This window comes from Cryptomeria japonica, chromosome 11 (assembly GCF_030272615.1).
Source record: "Cryptomeria japonica chromosome 11, Sugi_1.0, whole genome shotgun sequence".
Classification (NCBI taxonomy): Eukaryota; Viridiplantae; Streptophyta; class Pinopsida; order Cupressales; family Cupressaceae; genus Cryptomeria; species Cryptomeria japonica.
In genome coordinates this window covers 117636962-117656927 of record NC_081415.1, presented here as the reverse complement: position 1 = coordinate 117656927, position 19966 = coordinate 117636962, and positions in this window count along the sequence as shown.

Sequence of the window (19966 nt, the reverse complement as noted above, 5' to 3'; positions counted from 1 at the left end):
CCCTCCCTCCCACACCCTCTCTCCCTCCCACTATTTCCCTCCTCCCTCTCTCTTTCTCCCCCCCATCCTCTCTCTTCCCTCTCTCTCTCACCATCTCACCCTCTCTCCTTCCCCCATCCTATCCCTTCCCTCTCCCTCTCTCCCTCCAATTTATTCCCCCCCTCTCTGTTTCTCCCTCCCCCATCCCATCAGTTCGCTCTCCCTCTCTCTGATGACTACTAAGAGGGGGGGTGAATTAGTATACCAAAAAATACTGAACTCAAACACTTAAATAGTTTAGCAGTCAATCGGTATAATAGATTTACTAACAAACTAGTTAAAACAAATGCAAACCAAATAGAAAATAAGGCATTCACCCATAAGAGGTTTTGACGTGGAAACCCAAATGGGAAAAACCATGGTGAGCTGAAACTCACAAGTAACTATCTACAGAATAGTAACTAGACCGGTTAAGGTCATACAATGTTCTTCACTAGAACAAATCCTGATAGGAATCTAGATCTCTGTTAGGAGATAAGTCCTATTAAAGACTACCTTGTAAGAGGATTTCAAATCCACAGTTGTGAACCACCTTGTTAGAGGATTTACAAAGGCTTTTCCAGGCCTACTCGGTTAAGCGTTTCAAACTTATCGAAGATGTGAGTAATCAACAATTGAGTGATCTAGATACTAGCACAGTATGCTTGGTTAGATCCTTGACAGCTCATTGTTAATGCACATTTAGCATTACTTCAGTCTTCAGTATCTCCACACTCTATTTTTTCACACAGACCTAATCTTCTCTTCTATGATCGCACATGCATAAACATCATGCACTTCTACAACCCTTATACACTTCTAAAACCCTAGACATGATGTCCTTATAAGGAATCTGATTTCATGTTGGTCCATTAGGATTACATTGCAAGTTCCTAGGTTCAGTGCATCTAGACACATTTGGTAACATGACACAAAATCACCGCCAAAGTGTTTGTGGATGATAACTCATCATATAAATACCGGTTGGTAACTCATCATAGAATAATATTGGTTCATACATTTAACCGATTACCGGTTCATACATTTTACTAATTACCGTTTTGACAAAATGAAGACTAGGAAAACGCTAAACAATCGTTTTGTTCCTTCGTACCACTTTGGGATCCTTGAACCACTTGAGGTCTTCATACCGCTTGAGATCGGTAAACACTTTCTGCAAAACACCGATAGTCTAAAGACTATAATACATAATACTAGTTGGAACAAATACCAGTTGAGCATAACTCATACATACAAAAAGTGATCTCAAAATAAGTGTGTGTCCATCAATGACAATCACAACATCATCAAAATGCCAACAATGTCCCCCTTTGGCATTGATGGCAACACTTAGGAAAATTTTGACCTTTAAGTGTTTTTCAACAAAAATATGCCATAATCAAAATTACTCCCCCTAAGAATATACATTATCCCTTTTGCAGAAATAACAATGTATACTACTCCCTTAAAGAGTTAAACATGAAAGTATACATAACATTCATCAAAATTTTAAATACTACTCCCCCTTTGTCAACAATGACAAAATACTGAGTAGAATAACCCTTGTTTCTCATTATCATTAAAATAATAAATGTTCATGACAATAATGAGTGAAACTTATCAAAAACCGATTTAAAATCCTCCATAAAAGTCTTCATAGCTAAAGACCATGACTCAGTTAATGAGGTAGCAACCTCACTTTCCATCTGCATTTGAGAGATATGTTCTTCCATGGCGTCAATTATGCTCATCTCTTGAGTGACCATTAATGCTTCCAGATTAAGAAAGCATTTCTGAAGAATTTACAGTCTGGGTAGTAAAACCAGTTGAAGTTCCTATAAATCTTTGGTCTAGTTGCTAATCTCCACTTCAATTCTTGCAAACTGGAGCTAAAACCGGTGAATAGTTTTCCCATATGTAGTGAAGGAATCATAGGGCATCTTAAAGGTGCTTATGTATGTTTGCAAATTAGATTGCAGTTTTTCCTTCTATGCAAGCACATCATCACAAAATACATGGGGTTGGCTAATTTTTCTTAATAGTAGCTTGCCCTCATCCATAGCATCTCTTATGTTCTTCTATTGTTTCAGAAGTTCAGACCAGAGCTCATTCAGTTTCTTCACTAAGGTAGTGTTTAGTTCCTTTGGATGCTTCTTCTGTGCATTAGCTTTAGCAACCTCTTCCAGGCATTGTACCTGGTCCTCCACAACTGTACATAGAAGTTTTAGTTGGGCCAAAGAGGAATCGGTACTGGGGAGGTTAGTGCCGAGAATCAAACTACGAAGGGTATCCACTAGAGTTTGAATAACATCTTGCTCCTTTTTCCTCCTTAGTGCTTCTAGTCTCTCTTGTGCAAGCTTAATGCTTTGGAGCAACTGTGATTCATTTGCAAATTGGAGGTCAATAGGACTGGTGATGTCAATTGGTTTGGCTTGACCACCAGTTGCCTTTGGGGTCTCCACTTGTGTGCTCTTTGCCACTTCCTTCTTCTCTTCGCCTCTTTGTTTTTTCTCTTCTGCCTTCGTTTGCTCCTCTTCTGCTTTCTTTTTCTTCTCTTCTTCCTTCTTCCTTTCTTCTTCCTTCTTCTTCTCCTCATTTTCTTTCCTCTTCTCCTCTTCTCTCCGCTTCTCCTCTTCATTCTGCTTCTCCTCTTCTTTCTTTCTCTCCTCTTCTTTCTTTTCTTCTTCCTCTTTCTTTTTCTCTTCCTCTTTCTTCTTCTCCTCTTCTTTGCTCTTTTCCTCTTCTTTTCTCTTTTATTCTTCCTTCTTCCTTTCCTTCTCTTCCTGTTTCGTTTGCTCTTTGTCAGCCTTTTCTTTTTCCTATCTCTCCTTGTCTGCTTTTTCTTTTTTAGCATCTAGAGTGACATCTTCAACATCTAATGCATCAACATCAATCATGTCTACCTGTTCTGTTACTCTTTCTCCTTTATCATCAAATTCCTCATCCAGTTTTTTGGTTTTCCGAAGTTGTTGCAGTTAAAAAACTTGTAGTTGGACCTTGGGTCGTCTCAGTCAGTCCACCTACTTGGTGTGCACTAGCCCTCACGTCCCTTCTGTCGGTGGTGTGTTCCTGTCCTTAATTGGCTTCTTGTTAGCCTTAGACACTTGGTACAATCTCAGAGCAGCTTTGGCATGTGAGTGTATCTTTCACCACTTCAGACACTTTTCCTTCTAGTAACAAGAGTCTTCTTCTTCTCATGAAGAATAGGCCTTTGTACATAGAGCTCAGAATTTGACATATCAAGAAAATATTATGCAAAGATTTCCTCTCTTATTTCTTGTTCTTTTTCAATGGCAATATGCCATTTTTTATCTAAAGAATTGTATAAAGAATCCGGTGTCACCGATCTAATTTCTGATGGTGACCAGTCATTAATACATAGATATTGAATGACTTCTTGGTCAACTTCCTCCTTTTCATTATCATTAAAATCATCAAAGTGATCTATTAAATCACTTAGCACTTTTCTTCTAACATTATTGATGGTCCTTTGACAACGTGTCAATGGTTTGTAAGAGGAAATGTCTATATTTACCAGTGTTGATGATGTCGGTTCATTGTTGGTTGTCTTTGCTTTCTTCCTTGTTTGCCTAGTCTTCTTAGGCTACACTTCAGGTTCTGTATCCTTAGAATTTGGTGAGTTGCTCTTAGTCTTCTACTTTCTTTCAAAAACCTTGGTGGGTATAACTTTTGCTTTCTTCTTGGCAGGTGACCGCTTGATCACTCTAGGACTTGCTGAGGTAACCAGTTCCAATACCGATGGCACTGCCTTTCCCTTCTTCACTGAAGGTTCTTCAACCAGTGTTACCCTTTCCAAGTAGGTGTTGGTTCTCTTCTTCTTTGGATCAAGAGGCGAGGCAAGTAGTGTAGAGGCATACCCATCGAGCATGTCATACATCACCTCATCTCCATGGGTTCAACTTTTTCCTTTCTGGGCTCCACCGCCTCCATTATGCACTCATCTACTCTGATGGTAAAGAAGATTTCTTCTTCATACTTCTTGACAATATCGCAAGATATCCTCATCCACTAGCTCATCTTCCGCTTGAATTCATCAAAATATTTATTCAAGACTTCAAGATATCCGGTTCCCACTGCTTGAAGACTTTCTCTGATTTATTTGGTAACTGGTTGGTCAGTAGACCATTGAATATCACCGACTCTTAGAAAATAGCCTTGAAAGTAGAAAAATAGACCTACCAACAGTTGTCCAAATTTAAATCTTAAGGCATTGTCCTGTTTAATAGACTTCAGGTTTAGTAGAAGTTGCCTCTGCATATAGGTGCATAGATCAAATGAGGCATCTTTCATGATCATTCTGTAGGCGAAATTTACCACAGTAGCAGAGATAGAGTTGATTCTACTAGCATAGAACGTCTAGTATCCAATCACCATGCAAGCATACTTGACCAAATCATCCTTGATGGTGTTGACGGTCATTCCCCATTGTTCACTCACTGAATCGGTGAGCTTAGTCATTTTAGTCTTGATGACTTTCCTTAGGGCTGGCACCTCACTAGTGTTGTAGAAACTGGTGATGACATGAATAGCTTCAGGCGTAATGTCATGTGTTCTCTCAAGATACAATTTGTCTTCATGCACTCTGCTCAGGATGATGTGGATGTGATCTTCCGAGAACTCTTCAAGAAAATACACCGCATTATGAAGTTTCTTCCTCTCTAGGATGTTGTATTCTGGTTTGATCTTTTTGTCATCTCCACAAAATAGACCTAGCTGGGAATGGATCACTAGAGATCCTAGGTCTTCCAATTTACAATCAATGTACCTTGAAATATCACCTTCCACTATAACTCTAGCGGGTATCTGGGATAGGGCATTGTATTTCATCTTCGATTGGATAAAATCCGTTGAATAAATAGGTGCACTAGAACTGGAGTGTGATGTAGAAGCCATGATTAATTGATAAACAAGAATTTTGATAAATACCTTCAGCATTTTGAAATTTAGGGTTTGTCAATACAGTGCACACTTCACCACTTTGATTGTTTGAATACCACTTTGTGTTCTTCACTTGACTAATTGATACTATCTCCAGATTCTACTTCAAAGTTTTGAAATCTATCTGAATCCCAAAATGAATTGCCTTTTGTCGCTCTGCCCTTGAAAAATTCTTCACTTGTAAACTGATAAGTGAAAATGACTTGAAAATCCCATTTAAATGAATTCTTCACCTACCATAATAAATGCATCATCGTTAGGGCATAAACCCGAATTTTGCTTTTTACCATTTCCGATCTTCTGATGATTGACAGGTAACACATATCAGTTAATGTCTTTTACCGATATAGACTGGGGGTTCAAAATATTATACCAATTTGATCCCCCTAAGATTTTTTGAAGCTCAGTTTGCTGGTTCAGAGACTTCTACACTAGATGCAGAAACTGGTTCATCTTGTGACACTTCTTCAGGTTTCTTTTTCCATGTTTTATTCATTCCTGCTTGAATGATTTCAACATCAATCTTCCCTTCTGGAGTGACCGATATGTCATTTGATAGGTTCTTTCTCATTATGCAGGTTTTGGCAGGGTGTCCCGGTTTGTTGCAATGATAGCATACCATTCCAGGTGTTCTCCATGGTCCATTGTTCATTCTACCATTCTTCCTCCTGCATGTTAAAGCAGTGTGACTACTACCATGGAAAATCAAATAGGTTGCTCTCCAACCGGTTGTCACTTGATAGCCACCACCACCTGACTGATGGTCATAGGCATTATACTGGTTTGGATTCCGGTTCACAGAGGATTCAGGAAAAACTCCTTAAGTCCTTTGAGGATATCTCCCAGTGTTGTGCATAACAAACCTGCATTCAAATGCTCTATGCCCACACTTGTTGCATGCATAATAGTTACCATTGAATCTATTGGATCTAGGCTTATTATTTAGAAAATAAGGAAAATTATTGTAATCCTTATTTCTACATACATTAGCAGTATGTTCTTCCTTGAGACAATTAAAGAAAATAGGTTTAAACTTTTGCTTACCTTTATCCTTTGGTGTCGGTTTCTTCTTTGATTCTCCATCTTTTTTTCCTGAGGTCTCACCTTCCTCATAACCAAAAAAACCAAGTTCAGTGTTATTCTTTACCGGTTTTGATGATTCAAGCTTTTGTTCAAGCTTAACAGTGCTCTTATTGAATTTGGCAATTGTTTTCTTTGACTTAGTGAGTTCCTTGGAAATAGAATCATTGGATTCCTTCAAGGTTGCATTCTTAGAAATAACCATGTTTAGTTCACCTTGAATTTCTTCTTTTTCCATTTTACTCTCTTGGAGATGAGCGGTAAGTGCACTGATTTCTTACTTCAGCTTGGAGATCTCATGATCTTTGTCTTTTACCAGATCTTCAGCTTTCCTTCGATTCTCAGGCTCTTGGCACATTCTGATAGAAAGTCCTTCTAGTTCCCTTCTCATGTTAGCATTAGACTCATTCAGTTTTTCAACTTCTTCAACTAGGGATTCCATGTTTGCTTCATCAGAAGAACTATTTTCAGTAAGTTCCATCAGTTTCTCAGCATGCTCTCTTCTCTTTGCTAGAGAGGCTTTATATTTGACTTTAAGTTCATCAAAGGCTTTCTCAGTCTTAGTGAGACGATGAGTAAGCTCCCTCATAGTGTATTCCCCCATATCTCCTTCCAAGTGGTTAAACTTATAGAAAGGTTGGTTTTGATACCAATTGATGAATACTAAGAGTGGGGGGTGAATTAGTATACCAAAAAATACTGAACTCAAACACTTAAACAATTTAGCAGTCAACCGGTATAACAGATTTACTAACAAACCGAGTAAAACAAATGCAAACCAAACAAAAAATAAGGCATTCACCTACAAGAGCACAATCACCATAACACAAGAGGTTTTGACATGGAAACCCAAATGGGAAAAAACATGGTGAGCTGAAACTCACAAGTAACTATCTACAGAATAGTAACCAGACTGATTAAGGTCATACAATGTTCTTCACCAGAACAAATCCTATTAGGAATCTAGATCTCTGTTAGGAGATAAGTCCTATTAAAGACTACCTTGTAAGAGGATTTCAGATCCATAGTTGTGAACCACCTTGTTAGAGGATTTACAAAGGCTTTGCCAAGCCTACCCAGTTAAGGGTTACAGACTTGTCGAAGATGTGAGTAATCAACAAGTGAGTGATCTAGATACTAGCACAGTTTGTTTGATTAGATCCTTGATAGCTCATTGTTAATGCACATTTAGCATTACTTCAGTCTTTAGTATCTCCACACTCTGTTTCTTCACACAGACCTAATCTTCTCTTCTGTGATCACACATGAATAAACCTCATGCACTTCTAAAACCCTTCTACACTTCTAAAACCCTAGACATGATGTCCTTATAAGGAATCTATTTTCATGTCGGTCCAATAGGATTACATTGCAAGTTCCTAGGTTCAGTGCATCTAGACACATTTGGTAACATGACACAAATTCACCACCAAAGTGTCTGTGGATGATAACTCATCACAGACATACCGGTTGGTAACTCGTCATAGAATAATACCGATTCATACATTTAACCGATTATCGGTTCATACATTTTACTAATTACTGGTTTGACAAAATGAAGACTAGGAAAACGTTAAAAACCACTTTGTTCCTTCATACCACTTTGGGATCCTTGAACTACTTGACGTCTTCATACCACTTGAGATCGGTAAACACTTTCTGCAGAACATTGATAGTCTAAAGACTATAATACATAGTACCAGTTGGAACAAATACCGGTTGAGCATAACTCATACATACAAAAAGTGATCTCAAAACAAGTGTGTGTCCATCAATGACAATCACAACATCATCAAAATGCCAAAACTCTCCCTCCCATTGTTTCCCTCCTTCCTCTCTATTTCTCCCTCCCTCGTCCTTTCTCTTATTTCTCTCTTTTTCTCTCAAGTCTCTCTATCCTTCTCTCTCTCTCTCTCTCTCTCTCTCTCTCTCTCTCTCTCTCTCTCTCTCTCACACACACACACACACACACACACACACACACACACAGAGACACACACACAATCCCTCCATCCACCTCATAGGTCTCTCTATATCTCCCCCACTTTCTCTTTCTCTCTCCCCCTCTCTCAAGTGTCTCTATCCCATTGTTTCCCTCACTCCCTTCCCATCCCTTTCTATTTCTCTCTCAAGTCTCTCTCTCTTTCCCTCCCCATTTCTCTCTCTTTCTCTCTCCATCTCTGTTTCCCTCTTTTCCTCTCAAGTCTCTCCCTCCCATTCCCTTTCTCTTTTTCTCACACTCTCTCTCTCTATTCCTATCTCTATTCTTTCTCCCTCTCATCTTCTATCTCCCTCTCTATCTCTATTCTTTCTCTCTCTCCCCCTCCTTCCATTTCCTCTCAAGTTTCTCTCTCTCTCTTAATCCCTCCATCCACCTCTTAGGTCTCTCTATATCTCTCCCACACCCTCTCTCTCTCTTGACCTCTCTCAAGTGGCTATATCCCTTTCTTTCCCCCTCTCCCTCACCATCCCTTTCTCTTTATCTCTCAAGTCTCTCTCAATTTCCCTCCCCATCTCTTTCTCCCTCTCTTTCCAATTTTCACTCTCCCCTCTTTCCCTCTCAAGTCTTTCTCTATCTCTCTCTTTCTCTTTCGCTCTCTCCCTTTCCTTCCCCCTCCCTTTTCCACTCTCTCACTCTCTCACTCTATCCCTCTCTCCTTCCCTCTTTCCCACTCAATTCTCTACCTATGTCTCTCTTTATCTCTTTCCCTCTCTCCCTCCCATTCTCTCTCTCTCTCTCTCTCTCTCTCTCTCTCTCTCTCTCTCTCTCAGGGGTCTCTATCCTATTTTTCCCATTCTCTCCCTCCTCCTACCTTTCTCCTTCTCTTTCACATCTCTCTCTTTGCCTCTAACTCTCTCTTTAACTCTCTCCCTTTACTTCCCTCTCCCTCTCTCTCTCTCTCTCTCACACACACACACACACACACACACACACACACACACAATCCCTCCATCTACCTCATAGGTCTCTCTATACCTCCCCACTCCCTCTTTCTCTCTCCCCCTCTCTCAGTTGTCTCTATCCTATTATGTTCCTCTCTACCTCCCCATTCCTTTCTCTTTCTCTCTCTCCTTTCCCTCCCCATATCTCTCTCTCTCCCTTTCTCTCTCTCTCTCTCTCTCTCTCTCTCTCTCTCTCTCTCTCTCTCTCTCTCTCTATCTCTCTCTCTCTCTCTCTCTCACACACACACACACACACAAAATCCATCCATGTACCTCGTAGGTCTCTCTATACCTCCCCACTCCCTCTTTCTCTCTCCCCCTCTCTCAGGTGTCTCTATCCTATTCTTTTCCTCTCTACCTCCCCATTCCTTTCTCTTTCTCTCTCAAGTATGTCTCTCTTTCCCTCCCCATTTATCACTCTCTCTCTTTTCCCTCCCCATATCTCCCCCCCCCCCTCTCTCTCTCTCTCTCTCTCTCTCTCTCTCTCAGGTGTATCTTTCTCTTTCCCTCTAACTCCATTTACCTCCCTCTCTCCCTCTCAAGTTTCTCTATCCAATTATGTCCATTCTCTCCCTCCCCCTCCATTTATCTCCCTCTCTCAATTCTCTCTCTCACTCAAAATCCCTCCATCCACCTCTCAAGTCTCTATATATCCCCCTCACTCCCTCTCTCTCTCTCTCCCCCTCTCTCAGATGTCTCCATCTCATTATTTCCCTCTCTCCCTCCTCATCCCTTTCTCTTTCCCTCTCAAGTCTCTCTTTCCCTCTAACTCTCTTTCCATCTCTCCCTCCTACGCTCTCTCTCTCTCATGTGTCTATCCAATTTTATCCATTCTATCCCTCCTCCCCCCTCTGTCTTTGTCACTCTCTCTATCTCTATCTCTGTCTCTTTCTCTCTCTCTCTCTCTCTATATATATATATATATATATATATATATCCACCTCTCTTAGGTGTCTTGCTCTCCCATTCTCTCCCTCCTCCTTCATTTCTCTTTTTCTCAGATATCTCTCTCTATTTCCCTCCCTCCACTCACTTTCTCTTTCTCTTTCAAGTCTCTTTCCCTCTCACACTCTATCTAGATATGTCTCTCTCTCTCTCTCAAGTGTCTCTCTCTCACATTCTCTCCCTCTCTCTCTCTCTCTTTCCTTCTAACACTCTTTCTTTCTCTCTCAAGTAAATCTCCCTCTCACCCTCTCTTTCTCTCTCAAGTATCTCTATATCTCTTTACCTCTCACCTTCCTCCCACACTCTCTCTTCACTCTCTCTATCTCCCTCCTGAGCTTAACATAAGAGAGAGAGACATAAGATAGAGAGATAGAGCCTTACTAATATGAAGTGATGGAAAATGAGTAAGATACCAGAGAGAGCCCAAGTGAGAGAGAGAGAGCAGGGGAAGGGTTTAGAGAGAGGGAGGAAGATAGGAATTGAGAGAGATGGAAGAAGGGAGAGGTTGAGGGAGGGAGAGAGAGAGAGGTAGGAAATTAGGGTTGTCTCTCTCTCATCTCTCCCTCTCTTTTTCTCAATCCCTACCTTCCCGTAGCTCTTTCTCTCCCCCTCTCTCACTTAGGCTCTCTCTCCAAGATCTCTTCCTAGGATATGCCTCTCTTTCCATCACCCCTATCTCTCCCTCAGCCCATTTCTCTCTCTATATCCCTCTCTCCCTCTCCCTCTCCCTCAACCTCTATCTTCCTCTCTCTCTTACTTGGGCTCTCTCTTCAGTCTCTCCCTCTCTTTTCATCAAACCCCCTTCCTTTATCTCTCTCTCTTTCTCACCCTCTCTTAGGTCTCTCCCTCTCTTTTCATAAATGCCTACCTCCCTCCCTCTCTCACTTAATCTCTCTCTCCCTTGGATCTTTCCCTCTCTATCCATCCCTTCCTCCTCTCCCTTATATATCCCTCTCTTTTGATGAACTCCTCCCTTCCTCCCTCCCTCCCTCTTTCACTTCGACTCTCTGGATCTCTCTATCCTCAGTATTTTCCTTTCTTTCCATCAACCACTATCTTCCTCCCTCTCTCTATCTCTCTCCCTATTATCTACTTTCTTTTTGTCACAAAGAGGGAGAATGAGAAAGAGAGAGAGATGGGGAGGAAGGCGGGTGTTAAGGGAGAGACTAGAAAAAACTCAACTACAAGAGAAGGGGGAGGGAAAGAGAGGTACACATGTAAGAGAGATAGAGAGGTAAGGGTTGAGGAATAGAGAGAGAGGGGGAATGTAGGGAAAGAGGAGAGACCAGAGAGAGATAATGTTGATACGAGCATGGTGATTATTGAAATTTGACTGTCTAAAACTTATATGAATACTCTAAAAACTAGAATCTATAATATAGCTCCTAGAGATCTAGAACCACTCTCAAACATCCTGACAATATATACATAAAATATAACTTAAATTATAAGAAAGGAAAAAGGAAAATAAAAATGTGACTTATACTTAAATGTTATATTTTATGTATATATTTGGAGAGAGAGGAAGTGAAAGAAAAGGATAATTTGCAATTTCAAATTTCAAAATGCAATTCTTAAAATGCCAATGCATTTGGCATGCCAAGTTTGGCACTTACCTTAGTTGGTGTGCGTCGTATTTGGCGCACGCCAAATACATTAAACATGCCCAAACCTTAAGCTCAGAATGCCAAGCTTATTTGGCATGCTCGAAATAGGGCACACACCTTATTTGGCATGCGCAAAAGGGCTTGATGGGGGCCAAAAACAAAATTGGCATCTTTTTGGTCCCCCATCTTGGTGTGCTTGCCCTGGAAAACTATAGAAACTTTTCAACAATGGGTTTGAATATCAAGAAAGATTTCCCTAATTTTGGCTATCCAGAAGAGTGGATTAATATTATTTTGAGTCATATTCATGAAGATGTGATGTACCTAGACCAATCATGTAAGGTTATAAAATACTCCATTATGGAATTGACTAGTTTTGCTCCACCAACACTTTTCTAGTGAGGAGGACTATGAAAAATGATATTGTTGTAGAGTTAACTGGTACAAGATCAGATGAAAGGGCAATGACTATAAAGGATATTTATGATTTGGATGTCTGGTATGCAACAAAGTTTTTAGCATATCAAATCTACTATGAGAATTGGGAGGTTTCTACCACTGCTATTGTTATCTACCTTACACATCAAATCATGGTTTCTTGTGAAAGATTTCATATGCATGAAATTTTGAGGTGACAACTATTAGATAATTTGGACAGAACAAAGAAGTAAAAAAATAATTTTAGGTATGGATCTTTGATGATTTGTTTAGTGTTCATGTTTATGAATGGACTTCTAGGAGCTAGAGACTATTGGACATTGTTGCTGCTAGGATATGTTGTTGTCATTGATGTTAACATATTCTTATGATTTATTACACCGGTGGTTGTAGATTGGTTTATTAGGAACATGGTTCAGTATATGGAGTATTTCTAGTATCATTATATCTTTTTGTATTGGTTTTAGGGATCTAGGAGATTAATTAATCATATCATGTGATCTGGTTTATAGTTTGGTTCTTTTGAGCAGTGCTTTGCAGAGTTCGGTATTTCCTCTGGTATATTCCGGTGTCATCATTTTTTGAGTTGTGATTTTGGCTGATTGTTTGGGATGATCATCTATATATTCACTTCAAATGGATCATGATTTGGTGCTCAACAAGTTATCTTTCCTCATCGTAGTTGTTGTTATTTGAGTGTTCTTGAGTTTCAGATGTTGATCGATGAGGATTTGATATGTGGTGTTGTTGCAGCTATTACAAATGGTTCTAACGTGCTTGTTGGTATTTCTTAATCATGTCCTATTTTTCTTGGTTATCTAAATTGATTATTGTGTGATTTTTTGGTGATTTTCATGATGTAGTGATGGTCTTCATGTTATACAATATTTTGGTGGTATAACATGTTGTGGTTGGTCTTGGCATGAGTTTTGGTGGTAATGAGAGTTTGGAGATTTGATTTAGGTCCATTTTATGCTATTCATATTATTATATTGGTCTGTTGGTTGATTTATGTATCGTGTGATGTAATTTTGTAATTAGGTGTTATGGGTTTGGCCAACCTTGTAGTCAAGGTTGATGAATTGTATAAATGGGTGTAATATTCAAGTAATTTTTGTATCGATGTTGTGTCTGCATTATCAGATAGTTTTGTATCTTTTGTATAAAATATTTTATCCTTCAGTGTGGTGTATTGAGCAGAGATTGTTGTAGGACAAACATTTGCGCTTAACTAGAACTTTCATCAGGCATTAGCAGATGATATTATTGCAGTTCATTTTTTCCGGCTTGTAGTCCAAATCTTATTGTAAGGTAGTGATCCTTCCTTGAGGGTTGTATCCTTCTCAACCTTCTTATTTTGAGCAATGAGCTCTAGGCAGTGTGCTTGAATGCATGTGCATTCCCCATTGTAATATTTACACATACTACTATAGAGTATCATCTTAATGTGGGTAGGTTCCCACCATGGCTTTTCCCTTAAGCGAGTTTTCCACATCAAAATCTTGGTGTTATGTGTCATGGTATCATTTTTCTTATCTTTATTAATGTTGTTGTTGTTTAGATTAGAGATTGTGCTTAACCATTGTGAACTAGTGAAAACTAATTGACCCCCCTCTCAGTCTTCCTTCTTGGTGCTGCCAACAAGTGGTATGAGAGCTAGATCTTTCAAGCTTAACTGCTTGAGGAGATTTGGGATGGTGATATGTGTTTAAGAAGGAGCATCCTAGATTTGAAGGAAATAATTACATGGTCTAGAAGGACCAAATGGAAGTTCATTTGAAGTGCCTTGGTGAAGTTTATTGGAAGATTATAATAAATATTTATACTGTTCCTCAGAATGGACCGGTTACTGCTAATGAGATCAAGGAATTTGAACATAACATGAGAGATAAGGAAGCATTATTGAGTGCTTTGACTGATTCAGAGATGACTAATGTCATGGGACTTCAAATTGCAATTGAGATTTGGTAGAATCTCAAGACCTTGAATGAGGGAGATGCGCAAGTTAAAGTTGATAAGCTGCAGAGTTTGAAAGGAAAGTATGAAGAAATGAAAATGATAGAAGATGAAAATATATCAACCTTTATGGCTAGGGTGAATGATTTTGTCTTGAATATGAGATGTGTCGATGGAACCCTTGAAGAAGATGAGATTGTTTCTAAGGTGTTGATATCTTTGCCTCTTGCTTACAAACATAAGGTAGCTACTATTGACGAGATCCAAAATGTAACTAATGTGACTAAAGATATGCTAGTTTGAAAACTTATTGCATTTGAGTTAAGAAAATTTGGAGAATCACGTGGGAAATCTGAGACTGCATTCAAAGCCTCTGTATTTGAGAAGAAGTATGATCCGGGAGAAATTTCATGTTGGGTATCCAGATTTGAAAGAGAAAAGAGAGATGGAGGAACAAGAGAGAGAGTGTTAGGATTGATGATAGTCCCAAAGATATTGAGAGGGGGGGTGAATTAGTATCTAATCGGTTGACAAAATTTATGATCTTATTAAGTAATTTACATTCCAAAATAGTGTACTGGTAAACAAGAATTAATGTAGTAAAGAAAACATAGAAAGCACACCATAACACTAAATTTTTGGCGAGGAAACCCAGTGTGGGAAAAACCTCGGTGGGATTTGTGACCCACAATATTAACTCACTGGCCAATGAATAGATATTACTTACAATAAGGTGCCTGCACATGCAGGAAGCCCAATTGCCTAGAGCTCACTGCTCAAATATAGAAGGAAGTCTCACTGGCTTACAAAATGGATTATGAGAATCTAATATAATGTACTGCTACAAAAAGCATTTGCTAAGCAAGGTTCAGTACTGGTTTAAGCTCATACAATAACCATAAACCCTTCTGCAAAATCTGCCTTAATATTCACTCTACATATCCATCCTATCATGTATATCAAAATGATCTACAAGATCTCATACTTATATATGATTCTTATTACAATATGCCATGTTGACTTACAAAATATATTACAATAAAATACAAAATACAATAATCAAAATCCTATCGACTGAGATGTAGGTAAACATTATTGTCATTGTCGGTGAATTGTCTGCCGGTGTAGAGTCTGCCAGTGCTGGTGCCATAAGATTGCAAGGTTACCATCATTGACAACACCTTCAATCACCATTAGAGTGTGCAATGCCAACAAAGAGTTGGATGAGCTTGAAGTACTTATTGCTCAAAGATTGCCTAAAGGAGCCGATAAGTATGATGGGAAGTTACCTTTGAAATGTTTATGTTGTAGTAAGATAGGACACTTTGCTTCTATATGTCCTGAGAGTATATTCAGATATTATAAGGATGATAAAATTGATAGGCATGATAGATGTGATAAGAATGACAGATATGCGAAGAATGATAAGTATGATAAGCCCTACAAGCCCTACTTGAAGTACAAAAATCAAAAGAGATGCTACTATGCTATGGATGAAGGTGTGATCGATGAAGAATCTGATAATGGGAATTCACGATATGAGTTTGTGTTTATTGCTATCAAAGAAGATGATCTGGGACCGGAGAATCCTACAAGCTACATTGTTGAGGAGAAAGCCTTGGCTGCTAATATTGAAGAAAGAGATGAATGGGTAATAGATAGTGGTTATTCACATCATATCACAGGAGATGAAAGAAAATTTGTAAGTATGAAAAGGTATGATGGTGGTATTCTGAGATTTAGAGATGATAAATCTTGTGTGATCCAAGGTAGAGGTTCTATATCTTTTGATGGTAAGAATAACACTGATGATGTCTTATATTTTGAATGATTAAAGCATAATATTATGAGTGTTGGATAGATGGTTGACAAGGGATATGATTTGCAATTCAAGAATTATAAATGCAAGATCTTAAATGGCTTCTATATAGAGATTGCAACAGGGACTAAGACTAAAGGTAATATCTTTCACTTGAATGTTGGTGAGAAAAGTTGTTTGATTGCTCAAATAGATGAAATCTAGTTGTGGCATAGGAGGATGTGTCATGTTAACTTTAATTATATGGTAAGAATAAGTTCTACTCAAGCTGTTAGAGATCTGCCTAATATTGTGAATCCCTCTAATCTAGTATGTAAAGAACGTCAATTGGGGAAGAAAACTAGAACAACATTTAAAAGAAAATTGTATACATCTAATGGACTGTAATATTTTGTGCATACTAACTTGTGTGAACCTACTAGAGTGAGAAGCAGGCAAGGTGATAGGTATTTCATGTTATTGGTTTATGACTATTCAAGAATGATGTGGGTGACTTTTCTAAGGGAGAAATCAGAAGCATTGGAAAAATTCAAGACATTCAAAGCAAAGGTGGAGATTGAAACAAGGTTGAAGCTAAAATGTCTAAGATCTGACCGAGGAGGAGAATTCACATCCAATGAGTTTCATTTATTCTATAAGAGGAATGCAATTAGAAGACAATTATATGCTCCTAGAACCCCTCAACAAAATGGAGTTGTTAAAAGGAAGAACATAACAAACTTGGATGCTACAAGAGCGATGTTGATTGAAGGAAATGTTGCACAAATATTTTGGAAGGAATTTGTTAGCATTATTGTTTATACATTCAACCGGGTGCATATAAAAGGTGATTCTGGTAAGACTCCTTATGAGTTATGGTTTGGTCATGTTTCTACAGTTAGGTATTTCAGAGTTTTTGGAAGTAAATGTTATATCAAAAGAGATGAGGATATAGGAAAGATTGACGCAAGATGTGATGAAGGAATCTTCTTGGGATATTCAACTAATAGTAAGGCCTACCATTGTTACAATAATAGGTTGAGGAAGATAGTAGAAAGTGAAAATGTAATCGTTGGTGAATGTAATAGTAAACAGAATAGAGCCCACATATATGAGATTGATGAACAAGGCATTGCTTCTAAGCCTGCACAGACTAAGATTTTACAGCAAATTAATCTAGTAGAGATAGTTGATCCAGTTAGGTCTGATGTTGGTGAAGGACTTCAAGAGCCTAAGAATCATAACATTTTGAAGACTCTGAGGTATGTGATGTTGAATCATTCTGAAAATCAGATTGTTGGTGATAAGAATAACGATGTAATGACTAGAAGAAGACTTGTTGCTAAAGAGATATGTTTGATTTCTAAGATAGAGCCTAACGATGTTGATAAATCATGTAAAGATGAGAATTGGATAAATGTTATGGAGGAGGAGTTGAATAAGATTGAAAAGAATAACACTTGGGATCTTTTCCAAGAAATTAAGACAAATATATGATTGGCACTAAATGGATGTTCCAGAATAAACTAAATGAGGCTGGTGAAGTGGTAAGAAATAAAGCAAGATTAGTGTGTAAGGGATGCTCTCAGATGAAAGGTATTGATTATGAAGAAACATTTTCCTTTGTAGCTAGAATTGAAGCTATTAGATTTCTTCTTGCATATGCTTCTTATAAGAATTTCAAATTTTACTAGATGGATGTCAAGTTAGCCTTTTTGGATGGAGATCTTGGGGAGGAAGTCTACATTGAGCAACCACTTGGATTTTATTTATCAGATGAAGGTGATATGGTTTGAAAATTGAAGAAATCTTTGTATGGACTGAAGCAAGCCTCTAGAGCCTGGAATGTAATATTAGATAAGTATTTGATGAAGTTAGGATTTTGCAAAGGTACTGCTGACAATAACTTATACTTTAAGGTAGAAAATGATATCATCGTGATTGTCAAAATATTTGTGGATGACATTATTTTTGGAGGAGATGATAATTTGAGTATGAAATTTTCTTATGATATAAAAAAGGAATTTAAGATGCCTATGATAGGTAAAACAAAATTCTTCTAAGGATTGCATATTACTCAGACCGATAAAGGAATTTTCATTTCTTAATCTACGTATGTGAAGGAATTGTTGAATAAATTTGGGCTAAATGATTTTAAACTTGTTGGAACTCCTATGGTGATTTGATGCAAATTGTCTAAGAATGATGAATCTAAGAAGGTGAATCAGACATTGTATAGATCTATGGTTGGTGGAATGTTGTACCTAACTCAAACTAGACAAGATATTATGCTTGATGTGTGTCTTTGTGCCGGATTTCAAGATGATCATAAAGAGACTCATGTTATTGTTGTTAAAATAATTTTCAAATACTTGAAGGGAACTTTTGACTATGGGTTGTGCTATCTGAAGAATGATGATTTTGTGCTTTGTGCCTACACTGATGCTGATTGGGAAGGTGATGTAGATGACTAAAAGAGCACTACCAATGGAGAATTCTTTTGGGGGAAGAAGTTGGTGTCATGGGCTAGCAAGAAATAGGATGTTATATCTTTGTCTAGTGTTGAAGTTGAATACACTGGTGTTGCTACCAACTATACTCGGGTAGTTTGGATGAAACAAATTTTGAAAGATAGTAGAGTTGTGTATGATGAACTTATTTTTTATCTACTATGACAATTCAAGTGCTATTAATATTTCCAAGAATCTGGTACTACATTCTAAAATGGAGCATATATCAATTAAGTATCATTTCTTGAGGGAGAAAGTTAGTGATGAGGAAGTAAAACTGGAGTATGTGTCTACAAAAGATCAGATTACAAATATTTTCACTAAGCCTTTTCCTACAAATATGTTTGTGCATTTGAGAGGCAAGCTAGGGGTCTTTTCCCCTTCTAGTGAGAACTAGGTGCATTGAGATGCATCAATCCGATGGATTTCAAAGCCTTATCTTTTTATCTGGGTTGATGAGTTGATGTTGCTACTTAGTCAGAGTAGTCAATGTGTGGTTCAGTGGATTGATCTATGAGTTTATTCCAAGAGAGAGAAATTATTCTTACTTGTGGGGAGAGAAGCTTGATCAGTATCTTTGGCATTGTTATCAAATGGGGAGAGAAGCATGTGAAAACCTATTTTTGACTTTGTGTGCATGATCTTAGGGGGAGCCTATTAGATTTTTGCTGATGTTGATTCATTCATTTGCATTAATTTTTTTCACATTCATATATTGCCATCAATGCCAAAGGAGGAGATTGTTGGATATTACTGGTGCTAGGATATGTTGTTTTCATTGATGTCAACATATTCTTGTGATTTATTGCCTTGGTGGTTGCATATTAGTTTATTGGGGTCATGGTTTTGTATATAGAGTATTTATAGTATCATTATATCTTTTGGTATTGGTTTCAGTGATCTGGGAGCTTAATTGATTATGTCATGTGATCCAGTTTACAGTTTGGTTCTTTTGAGTAGTGCTTTGCACAATTTGGTATTTCCTTTGGTATATTCCGATGTGATTAGATTTTGAGTTTTTATTTTGGGGGATTGTGTTGGGATGATCATGTGTATCTTCATTTCAAATGGATCATGATTTTGTGCTCTACAAGTTATCTTTCCTCGTGGCAGTTATTGTTGTTTGAGTGTTCTTGAGTTTCAGATGTTGATCGATAAAGATTTGATAAGTTGTGTTAGTGCAATTATTATAGATGGTTCTAACATTCTTGTTGCTATTTCCTAAACATGTCCTATTTGTCTTGGTGATTTTTTTCTAATTTTTGGGATCCGGTGATGTTCTTGGTATTATATGGTATTTTGGTGATGTAACGTGTTGTGGTTGGTCTTGGCGTGATTTTAGGTAGAGATGAGAGTTTGGAGATTTGATTCAGGTCCATTTTATGTTTTTCACATTATTTTATTCGTCTGGTGGTTGATTCATGTATCGTGTACGATGTAATTTTTTAATCAAGTGTTATGTGTTTCGCCAAACTTGTAGTCAAGGTTGATGAATTGTATAAATGGGTGTAATATTCATGTAATTTGGGTATCGGTGTTGTGTATGCATTGTCAGAGAGTGGTGTATGTGGTGCATAAGATAATTTATCCTTTGGTGTGGTCTATTGAGCAGATATTGTTGTAGGGCAAACATTTGTGCTTAACCAGAACCGTCATCAAGCATTAGCAAATGCTATTATTGCAATTCATTATTTTTTGATTGTAGTCCAAAT